We start from the raw sequence: 13216 nt of genomic DNA, 5'->3' as shown, positions 1-13216 counted from the left end.
CACGCAATTAACCGATAATAATATTATAGACGTCGATGCCTGATTTCGTACGAATTGATAATAAAAACAAAAACGTTGGCAAAAGACAATAAACCTCCGAAGACGTTACGATGACTGACGGTTCCTATATACATTATAATAATAATATCTAAACGATCGTTGCGGGCGAGACAAAAAAAAAAAAAAAACCGACGGGCTATTATTTTTTTTTTTTACTTCTGGCGATCAACCCTCCCATCCCATTTGTCCGTCAGTCGTGGTCTTCGTATCAGTGATAGTGTGTGTGTGCTTGTGAGAGTTTCCACGCGCGCTTTTCCGATCGATATTGCGTTTTGTTTCGCCGCCGCCGTCGTCGCCGCCAGCCAGTCAGCTATTACGACGACGGGCGGGAACGGTTTTCGTGAATGTGTTTGTGGACGGGCGGAGGGAGGGGGAGAGGAAAAAACACGCACGCCGCGCGCGCACACACACACGCCGACGCTGCACAAACGTATATATCACGCGAAATCTTTCGCTACCGTAATCAGTACTTCCTTGACCGCCCACGCAGCAACACTGTCGTCGTCGACGTAGCCCACCGCCGAAATCGTCGAACGGCGCCGTCTTCATTCGAGCTGTCCCGGTAAGAGCAAAAATAATTATCACATATTATAATAAATACTCTACGATAATAATATTAACGATAACGATAACATATAAGAAGAATAAATTCGAAATGTAAACATTGCAATAAGCGTTTATATATAATACGTTATAATGCCTATTTTTTACATTAATATGGTTCACCGTTGAAATAGTTAATAATAATATCGTATTTTATTATAATATATTAATTCGTTGCATAATTAATTATATGCACGGTGGCATTAAAATGTATTGCAATTTATTGTCGTTATAATTTATATTATTCATCTGTATTTATATACGTATACCAACATATATATTTTTTTTCGTTCTCATCGTGTTATATTAATAATATAAGATAGATACGGGTGCGTGTAGTAGTTGTTGTTATCGTAGACGGAATTAGTTCAGTAATATTATGTGATGATAAGTAGGTAGGTTATATTTCATTTTTTTTTTTTTTAGTATAATACGTGCAGTCATATTCAAAGGTGTAAATAATTCATACTCAGCAGTAGTTTTGGCGCTCGATACGATCGGTGTCCGTTCCTAACGTATATACAACAACAGAATAATTTTAGGTGTGTGTTGTACGATTGGTATAGGTTGAAAGTTTTTTTTTTCTTCTAAAGTGGGAGTGAGGTATTTACACTCACGTAAAAAAGCCCGTTGGCCAAAGTTCGTTATATTTAAATGATCATTAAATTATTCACACGCCTTAGCTCCACCCTAATTTTGTTTAATATAAAAATTATACGCAGGTAGCAGGTAGGTAGGTATCAATTATAATGATACTATAATTACATAATTTGCATTGTTATATTATTATTTATTGAGTTATTATTATTATTTTTTTTTAATACGTTTATAACATTTTAATAATATATAATGTACCTATTACATGAGTACAACAAGGAAACCGTTACGGTGTATTTTCAAATATAGTAAAGGCAGCGTTCTATAAGATAATTCTTCAAGCATGATCACCCTAATTTATTCATTTAATTATTAATTTATTCAAATCTAATTATTCAGAATTTTTTCAGTATACTTAAAGATTAAAATTTACAATTCTTAAGATTTGTTGTACTACTTAGTAGTATCCTTTGGCAAACAAATTCCGGTTTTTCAAATTAGATTTCCCCTTTTTAACTAGTCATTATTTAATGGATATTTTTTTTTTTTTTTTTTTGACGTATCTACCCATAATTAAAAATTCCTATGAGTAGTGTTCCTCAGTTGTTAAAATATTTATTCCAAAAATAATAATCCTTAAAAAGGTTTTATAAAAATTTTAAATATAATATTTTATATTTTATCCATTGTTAATTATTATACTTAAACCATATTTAAAAATTATGAATGTTAATAGATTATTATTAATTTTTTATTACCGTATTATATATTATAGAATATTATCTTTCAAACATTCAAACTTATTTTCGTTAACCTTAATTCACAAAAATTAGAAACTCGAAAATTTATTGTTCAAATTTTAATTTGGTACCCCAAAATTTTAAAACATTTAATTTCTAAATAATTTATGGTAGACAAAAGTTTATTATTTGACGAACAGAATATTGTTTGTATTCCCACATGGCCACAAAACACTCCTTAAATAACACAACAAATCTAAAAATTTAGAAATACGGACTAAATTTATTTAAAAATTTCAAAAATCAAATTTTTAATAATTGAATTATTGAAGATAGAATAAGAAAATAGGTGGCATCTTGGCAAATACGTATACATTTTTAAGTGTTTACACGCTCTATTCATTCTACATGAATTTATGTAATTTCTTTTGGATACATTATGAATAAGGCTTATTTTATTTCATTATATTTTAATCATTATTAGGATTTTTAGAATTCAATAATAATTTAGTTAGTTCACTTATGTAATTTTGGTAATTGTTTTAGTGCAAATAGGTAAAAATTCAATGTTTTTTCGAGTAATTTTTTTAGAATATCAAAATAGTTTATTTTAAATAATAGAATATTCACTCAAAATTTGATCTTGTTATTTCATAAAAAGTCAATTACAAAAATTGCCTATTATTTATAAGTAAGATTATAAAAATATAAAGAATATTAACAGTAGGAGATACAACATTTGATATTATTATTTTAATATTTTATAATTATTTCTATACACAATTAAATTTTCAAAATATTTATAATAATTTTCAATATATTTGTTAGACACATTTTAAAAATACTAAAAATTTAATGTACCTATAAAATTATGATAAGTTTTATCATATTTATTATTAATTATATAATGGAGATGATATTTTCAGAAAAATAAGTTAAACCCACCGTATTACTATATTAATATACAATAAATTACTAATTTTTTTATAAATAAATTATAAAATATCCTTATAAAGTAATAGAATCTGACTTCATCATTATACTTAGAATCGTTTTTCATAGGTATGGAATGATTTATCAATGAATTACAATTTGACACGTCAATATCCATTGTAAACGAGATACACTTAACACATACTTAACAATTCAGGGACTTACTATTTTTCTTTTTTTTTAATATGTAAACCAAGGTGTCATAATATAAATTATAATATCATAAATATTTTATATTATTATTGCCATAAAAGTAATTCCTTTAAAATTATACAGTACAATTTATACTAAATAATCAATTATTAATAACACATGAAACGGATTATTGATGTTTAACAACGGCATAATTGTATGTAGGTAAACATAATTATAAAGTACGTCACTAAATTTTAACATAGCATTATCTCTGGCTGTATTGTATTTTATAATATGTACTGCGGTGATTTATTTTTTCCAAAGTAAATTAAAAATTTTAATTTATCTAATTTATCATAACGAATAAATGTAGGATAGATTTGCATTTATATGGGTATTAAAGTCATATGGTATACCTTTATATATGAAATTTTAAATGAACCTGTTTGTGGTGCTGGTATATTTTGAGTACCTCTATGTGTATAATAAGTGTGGTGCATAACCCTAGACTCTAGGGAATTAGTAATGGTATATAAAGTAAATTATGTATACGCCGTATAATACGATATGTGTGTCTGTGTGTGTGTGGCCGAGGATCTAAAATCCTAAACTCACAACTAATTTAAACATCTCAATTTAGTTAATTAATTAATAATCACTCATTTTTTAAATATAATTTTAATTAGATAAAGGCATGTAATTACTAATTTGTTTTAAAAAATATAAATATAAGTAAGTTCACCGATACGTGCTTAGTTATATCGATATTATAAAGTTGTAATAATTTCTCAAAATTATGTTACATCATTATAGGAGTTTTATGGCGGGGTATCTGACTGTGTCTGGGAATCAGCGGCTGTTTAAATAAAACAATTTTAAATCATTCAATATTATTACAATGCTATACGAGTGTATTAAAATTTTTAATATACTGTATAATATGAGTATAATGTACACCCCGAATGATAATTTAAAAAAGCGAGCAAAATCTATTATACGTATAAATTATAAAATCTACATAATGTTAAATCAAACAATTTTTTCAAGCTAAAATCATTCTAAATATTAAAATTAAAAATCTCGGATAATCCAAAGTCTGTCAGTGGCCGTGATTCAATTTTAAAGATTGTGGTGATCGCATATTTTATACGTTAAAGTTTATGCATATTACGCATTTTTATTTTTACATAGAATAGTTTTTGTGACCTGGTCCACCAAAAGGCAAACGCGTGCACGTGGGGTAAAAACTTGTCATAGTGATATATATATATCATTAGTAAATTTTCCATATTATTGGAAAACTATGTATAATATTTAACACATTAAATAATATGTTTTAATAATATATTATACAGTTAAACCATGGTTAAACAAAGTTAATTAATTTGGAATTTCAAATGGGTATGTTGCCTCATAATAATTTCTTTGGTTTATTTAAAAATTAAAATTTTTATATTTTAATTAATAATAAGTTAAATAAGAATTAATTTAATCATTTAGAGTACACTATGAATAAATTAGAATCATTGTATTATTTTGAGTACAATGCACATTGCACGTGTACCTGCAGTTTTTTTTTATTGTTATTATAATGTATTTAAAATTATAATTTTGTTTAATAACCAACGGTTTTTATTATTCAACAAATGAATTATCCATATATAATATATATTATATAAATATATCTGTATTATTATTTAAAATTTACATATTATTTTTAAATTATTTTATTTGAAACCATGTAATTAGGATACTACGAATAAAAATCAATCATAATACGATATCACTTAAACATGTAAACTAAACAGTAATTTTAATTATTCCTAGTTGTATGATTCAATACATTTTGAAAATATCACTTCTCGTCACATCAATCCATTTAAACATTATAACTTATGTATAGTAAACTAATAACTTGTTCAGTTGTTCCACTTTATTTTTCAAATTCAATAACCAATCATTGCCTATATACCTACACTTTTGAAATAATTATAATACATGTTTAATATTACGGACTTTTTATATTATTATTACGATTTATTACTTTTATATTATGCTATTACAATAAAACTTGTACATCAACATATTGGTTAGTACAAGTTAGAAACAATATAGGTACAGAATTATTATATTCTGTTACTTAGTCTAAACGAAAAATATTTAAAAAAGAAATCAAAATATCCCAATTTTATTCAAATCCAAAATCGACAAAATATAAATATATTTATAAATATTATTTTTATTATTTATTATTATTATTACTTATTCCATTCGTAAAATTATAGGTAAATTTATCCGTTTTTTTTTGTTGTTGTTTTATTGTAAATACATTTATAAAACAATAACTATTATTTTTTATATGCTTAAATCATTGAATATACCTACTATCATAATTGTATGAATAAATATTAATTAATAACTTCCAACGAAATTATGTTGTTTTTGTTACGATCGTTTATTTATATACATACAATACTATAGTACTATGTGATATTTAATGTTATTAAAAAAAAAAAAATTATCTCAATTTCTGATAAAATTCTTCAATTTTATATTTCTATGTAATTCATTCTCTTTAATTAGTGCTAACATGAATTAATTTTAAATTGTTTATTCTTTAATACTATGAATTTATTCGTAATAGATCTACCTAATTCCAAAGAAATGTTTTACATGTGTTGGTACATGAAATATAATAATAATTTATAACTTTAGGTAGTCAGTTGATTTTTTTGTAACAGTTGATGGTGTGGTATAAAACGGAATTACCTTAGTTGTATCCCGTTTAAAAGGTACCTACCTATACAAAAATTTCACTATGATTGGTTGAGTAGTATAATTTTTTTTTTTTTTGTTTTGTTTCCAAGGGTTTTCATAGCGTATTTTTAAGGGATACCAAGGTTTTGATATAGTATATTAAAATATATAGCATGCTATTATAAATTACGATAAACGCTGATAGATTTTGTTCCCAATTCCTAGTTAAAATTTTATAAATAATATAAAATTATTAATTAATATAAACAAGTCGTCATATTCATCGAAATTTTTATCTTTATAAGTCCTATACTATTAGTGATTTGTAATAATTTTTATATGAAAATAGAATTTAGAATTTTTAAGTAAAATTAAAACACTGTTTGTCGATGTCACATTTCAATATTATTCACAATTTGTTAACAACTTATTGACAGTTCACTACCTTTGCAACAATTATTACACACCTTAAGTATATTTTTTTGGTATAATAAATAAACAAAAAATTACCTATATTGAATCACTTAAATTTTAAAGCTATTGATTTAGAATGTTTAAAAGAGTGCTAAGATTTTAAAATTAAAAACGAGTCTCTCAAGAAGAGTTTTTTTTGGTGTGTTGAGTTTTATTAGATTACATTTTCGCTTTTTAATAATTTATAGGTATGTAAATCGTTTACAGGAATCTGTGTACCTATTATAATTTTTATTTGCATTGAAATTTGTTGTTGGAGCACTAGATGAATCTAAATTATCCATGATAGTGTATACCCTAATATACAGATGCGCTATTTAAACAAAAAAAAACTGTATTCATTTTTTTCATAATAAACATAGGACTATTTAGAAGTTATAGCAGATATCTACTAACTATGTATAATAGAATAGAATTCATTAATGACAATACAACCGAATTCGATTATTATTCGATTATTAATTATTTAAGTTTAACATGTACCTATTGTACCCATATCGAATTATTCTATTTATCGTGATTGCACTTAATTGTTGTGGTTATTTACTGTAGATTCAACTATGCTTATAATGATTTTTGTTTTCTACAAAAGTTTATACACTATATTATTGTAATCTGTCGTAGTACAATATTGAAATTTAGAAATAACTACAGTTTCATACAAAAAAAATTACATGCACCCGCACATTTATCGGTATTTTACAATCTTCTTATTTAAATGAAATACATGTAATTTATTTCAAGTCGAACCACATAAATAAAACACTCCGTGTAAAATCCAATATGGATTTAATAGAACCACGCTATAATATTATTTTCATTAAAATTAAAACATTTAACATGTGGATTTTTTTTACTCGAGTAAATCAAAACACGTGCTATTTTTAATTTTCAGCAATAGTATTATTTATATAACAATATATTAAATTATGAAATGTAATGGTTTCAAATAATTTTAATTGTTGTATCGATAATATGATTCATTGGTCATATAAATCCACAATGGTAGGTATTGAAACTTATAATATAATATTATAACTACTGTACAAAAAAATAATCAACAAATAATACTTTACTATAAAGATAAAATAATGGTGTATTTTAATAAAGAGTTCTAAATTATTGTAATGATAATATATCTGAATTGAATTTTTTTTTTTTTTTTGATGATAATCGTGTTGAAAAAATGTTATTTTGTTTATAGTTTATTATTTTATGCTATTTGAAAATTCATTACTAGTTTTTTGGTTATTCGTATTATATTGCTTATATACTGTACTATCTGTTCTCGTGGGCGTTACTATCAATCAATCAATCAATAAGTAAAAAAACATTTAAATTAATCTGAGCGCACGGCAATGCGCCAGACCAAGTTCCAGCAATGACAGTGTATCTTTACACGAACCAATTCGCCCAGTTTTTCTAACCCATATATCTTTGTTTCATCTAAAGATAAACTTTTTAAATTTAAAACACAGATTAATCTTAAGTAGCTTAAGACGCTGTAAGAATATGAGTCCTTAATATTGTGTCATTTCAAAATGGGAGGATGTCAAAATTTGGAATATTGCTACTGACTAACTCACTCCCTCACTCACTCATTCATCATCAAAATTATAAGACATTTCTCGTATAGGTAGAATAGTGAAACTTGGCACAAAGGTAGGTTTTACAGTGTAACTAAAGGGAAAAATCTAAAAATTGAATTTTTTTCAAAATTAATGCTGCTTTAGAGAGTGTTTTTTTAAACGTGTAAAGTAGCGTGTGGCAAGCATAAACGTTTTCTTTCAGATAGTATTACAATATTAATATGGTATGTAATAAGAATTGTTTGTAGTTGACTTATATATATATTTATAAAACATTATAATGTTAAATTTAGTTTATTCAAATACAAAATATAATATAATTATTCAAGTACAGAATAGGTTAATAATATTCGTCGGTTTACGGACGAAAATTTTACGAGATAACGTCATAAGAAAAAATTGATGAAAAATTGTATACTTTTATGAATTGAATGTAATTATTATCACTGCATTATCATTATTTTGTATAATACAAAGAAGGAGTTACCAAAATAGTCACGACCGTATCGTAATCGCAAAAATAAGGCCAAGTTCTAAACTGCTCCTTCTCAAAAATGTTGGCCTATCAAAGTAGTGAAATCTACATTATGGCCAAGTTTGCTATTTTTTAATTCATAACCTCACTGCACTCCTACATTAAAGAGCAACACTCCTCTATTATTTGTATTGTTTAACACTTGGCCAGTTTATGAATGAAGCATAAAACATCATTATCGAATATACTTACTTATGACTTACGTGAGTGATGGGAAGATAGAACTCAGAAATAAAAAAAGGTTTAGAATTCTTCTGAAAAAAAAAAAAAACAGCATATCATAGAAGTGGTATCTACATTGCAGCCAAGTCTAGTTTATGCTTTATTCAGAAACTGGCCAAGTGTGAAACAATACAAATAAAAGAGGAGTGTTGCTCTTTAATGTAGGAGTGCAATGAGGTTATGAATTAAAAAATAACAAACTTGACCATAATGTAAATTGCACTACTTTGATAGGCCAACATTTTTGAGGTGGAGCAGTTTAGAACTTGGCCTTTTTTCACCGTTTGATTTTTGTTGGAGATATATTTTACATTATAGACATTAATACTAAGGTGTTAGTAAAGATTTTAATAGCTAATCGTTCTTTGAATTTATTAAAATGTATAGTCATTATATCTTATATTTGTAGGTACAAAACATTGTGATTAATTTCAGATCATAAGAATGTTATTAAATATTAAATTTATACCTTTTATGGTAATAATTTAGATTTTAGATATTTTGATTTAAGTTTTGATTTTTTCATTGCCTATGACTCGTAGATTGATATTTATTAAATAAGAAATAATTAAAATAAGATGAAAATAAGGTAACTTTTAATATAAGTAAATATTTTGTACTAAAACATATTAAACCATGTTCTTATAGAATATAAGAAGTATAATACCATGTTTTAAAATTCAATTATTTCAGGTATTCACTAGTCATCACTACACATTTTTTGATATTTTAGGAAAAAACCCTATGCATATCTATCGATTTAAAATATTTCTGAATGCTGATTGCAATCGGTTATTTGTTATAATATATTTTCATTTGCACTGATATTACTATTTTTTTTTTTTTTTTTTTATATTATTTTGTTTTTTTATTTTAATAATAATACATTTTCTTTACAAGGTATAATAATCTTTCTAAGTTTATATAACTTTATACTTCATTTTTTATGTCAATATATAAAGCTATTATATAGACGAATTTGTAGCACTTCGAAATCAAAATTTCGATCTGAAACGCATTATTATAACGTGCTTAAAGGAAAATCGAGCGGATTTGTACAGTAGAAAACTTAACAAGGAACAGACTTTATTTTAACTTTCTTTAGATATTAGAGAAATGAATAAAATAAACTACAATAAACGACAACACGGACCTGAGAGGCCAAGAAAGTTTGCACACAGCGCCGAGTTGCTGCTTTTCAATTTTTAATAAAAATGATGCTAATAATTCAAATATTTATGTGCACTTTAATTATTATGAATTTATTCCCAACCCAGTCATTAAGAAAAGCTATTTCATTAAAATTTCGACTATTTATGATAATAATTTTTCGTACAAATCTGCGTATAATAATATGCGGCAAATAACGATATAATTTATAAGCAAAAAAAAGTTTTTTTCTATTTTCTACGACATTTTCATACAGCATAAACGTGTATTAATAAATTATTAGTAAAATAGCTTCCAACAGGTATATTTATAAAATTATAAATATATACAAATTAAGTATACAAATATATAACATCAGCGTCATGAATCGGAAACGTACTACTTTTATTTGCGCTATAAGCAGAAGCTCAAACAATACTATAGTCGTGACCTTTAGAAAAATAACATGTATTATATTTCTGTTCTTGTTATAACGCCCAAATAATTTTTTCCACCCTACGCACACGTGCCAAATGCCAATACACAACGTAAGTCGCTTACATGTCTATATATTCAAAAACTTGTCTTTAATATCATCATATATTTTATTTTGATATTTTACTACACTTTTTAATAGTCAATAGTAATATAAATTAAACTTGAATCGATTTTAGTAAAATATTATTATTTTGATTAAAAACTGTAAGTTACTTCATATTTTCTGTTCATGTTTTTGTATAATTCAAACTTTAAATAACTCCTTACAATAAAATAGTTTCAATACATTTTTCTAGAATTTAATGTTAATAAGTTAGATTTTTTTTTTTTTGGTCTTAGCTTTATTTTTAACGAAAATAAATTTTTATTAATATATTCGTGGAAAAATACATTATTTTTATCTGGAATTTCAAAAATTTTAAAATATTTTTTATCTTACATAGGTAGCTGAAATTTCCAATAGAAATGTTTGAGATTCAACATCTTATGTAAATATGAAATGGTTAAAATTAAAAATGTGTAGAAAAAATAATTAGATTATTTAAACTATATGGTAACAAAATACGAATTATAGATTATCTTATTGGTATTTAGATGAACGACGAGTCCGTACTAATTTTTAAAATACCTATTTCATCAGTGTATTGCTTACCTATTAGAGCTATAATAAGCCCATAAATAATAGCGACGAATATTTTTCAGAAACTCAGATAATGAAATAGTTATATATTTATATGAGGGCTAAAAATTATATATGCACCATATTATTTGCGTTCAATAATATAGGTTATATTATTTTTGTTATTTCATCATATATAATATATTCTACACTAGATAGTATATTCAAAAATATATAGGTATGAAATAGTTATTATTTTTCAATTTAAAATAAATAAATAACAGAGCCTTTTATCCGAATTAACCATATCTCAAACTCCGCTAAAAACCCAATCATGTTGTGTATATTTTATGCGATTCGTTTACATTTTTAGCTAAAGAATATGTAGGTTCAGCCGCTTATTTTTTTTTTCAGAACTATTGAACAGCGGTATTAACCAATATTAACCGTAAGAATAAACGATTCAAGTACAAAGCCTTGAAAATAAATGAATCTTTATGTGTATTTATTATCTTTATATAAACTCAAAAAAGATACAAGATAATACAACGAAAAATACAGCTAAAGTCCTAAATATATAAATCTAAAAATAAGACCCTAGGATACAAATGTATTTTGGACATTTCTCATCGTTGTTAATATACACTATATTACTGCGTATGGTATTATTTTAATTACTACTATAATTATATTAGCATAATTTAAATTAAAAATTGACATAATACAAATTATAATATATTATCTAAACTGTAAAACAAAAGTCTATAATCGAGTGCCCTTTACACAAATTATCGTATTTTATATAGGAACTTACATGATTATGTATTTCTTAATAAATGCTTTCAAGTTATAACTCATAAAAAATAATAACTGAGAATATGTGAGTGTTTCGAATCAATAAAACCCGATTACAGAATCGAATATCGTCAAGTCTATATGATTTAATGACACTCTGCGTAATATACTCTAATTTATAATGTATACATAATATACTATATTATTAAATTAGCGCATTGTGAAAACTGCTTTGTACAGTGTTCGTAATACTCGCGAGTATTACAGCAATATCGTCATTAAGTGCGCGTTTATAATATAATATTACGTTATATAATTTGAGAAAATTCTGAATTCCATTTAAAATAATATATACATATTATGTGTGTGTGTGTGTGTGTGTGTGTGTACGTAATATAACAAAATAATGCGCACACATATGCATAATTTAATATAATATTTTGTGCGTGTCTGCATTTGTCACCACCACGGGGCCCTTATTGCATGCAATGACACCCGATGTTAACAAGTTGTTTTCGCCACTCGGAAAATATTATACACAATATTATAACATATTTCCAGAAAGTTCAACGACAACCTTATTATTATAATGTCACACGCGAACGATGTGCCAGATTGCTCTTTTTAATATGCAAACACGCTTATTTAATATATTATTATAACTTGTGTTATATTATATTTTTAATATACGTACTTAAAACTAATATTATATTCACTTGCGTAAAATGTACGACAATGAACGGTGTACAGCATTCTCGTTAAATATTATACAGATAACATAATAACTCGATATTCAATAATTTATTATTTTAGGCTATACAGTGTAATAATATTCCAAAATTCTCGTGTCACTCTATCTACGTCCTCCGTGGAAGAACGGCGGGAATTTCCGCAGTCTGCAATAGTAATTCATAAGCAAATTTTAATTTAACAACAATTTATAAATGAACCATCATTTTCATAAATATCAAAAATCTAGGTCAACTTTTACTCAATTTTAATTTCTTTTTTTTATTATTATTACTTTCTTGTTTAAAAAAAAAAATAAGATGGTTATTCCAAAAATTGAATTGTACAGAAAATAAAAATATTTTTTAAATTTATAACATCAGCAATTACAATTTTTAATGAATTATTACTGAAACTCTAACTGATTTGTTACAGAAATACAAAAGCGAATGGGGCATTCTATATATATTGTATAATACCTAATATATAATATACTAAATATTATTGTGTAAATTAAAACGATCTACAGTAGTTATGGTCTGACTATTAATCTGAGCACTCGTCATCGTCGACATTCTCTATACCCACGCAATAATAAAAAGCATCTTGTGTATATAATATTATTTAATCATTATTATAATCTATATTATATGTTAGGTGAAAAGATCGAATTTTCTTTGGTTTATCGCAAGCACGCTGAACATATAATATTATATACGTA

The 13216-nt window shown here is 25.2% G+C and overlaps 1 protein-coding gene across 3 annotated transcripts in view; it reads left to right on the top strand.

Annotated features, from left to right (window-relative positions):
- Positions 1 to 479: 479 nt before the first annotated feature.
- Positions 480 to 13216, top strand: part of LOC114130004 (1-phosphatidylinositol 4,5-bisphosphate phosphodiesterase) — a 54317-nt gene continuing 41580 nt past the window's right edge. For 2 of the 3 annotated variants that reach the window (XM_050199912.1, XM_050199911.1), the window contains exon 1: positions 515 to 622. The gene's annotated coding sequence lies outside the window, so the exon portion shown is untranslated. Of the gene's footprint in view, positions 623 to 13216 lie in introns of all 3 variants that reach the window. The other variant, XM_050199910.1, reaches the window with a different exon arrangement.

The sequence above is a fragment of the Aphis gossypii genome, chromosome 2 (genome assembly GCF_020184175.1).
Source record: "Aphis gossypii isolate Hap1 chromosome 2, ASM2018417v2, whole genome shotgun sequence".
Classification (NCBI taxonomy): domain Eukaryota; kingdom Metazoa; phylum Arthropoda; class Insecta; order Hemiptera; family Aphididae; genus Aphis; species Aphis gossypii.
This window is presented reverse-complemented; position numbering and strand designations above follow the sequence as displayed.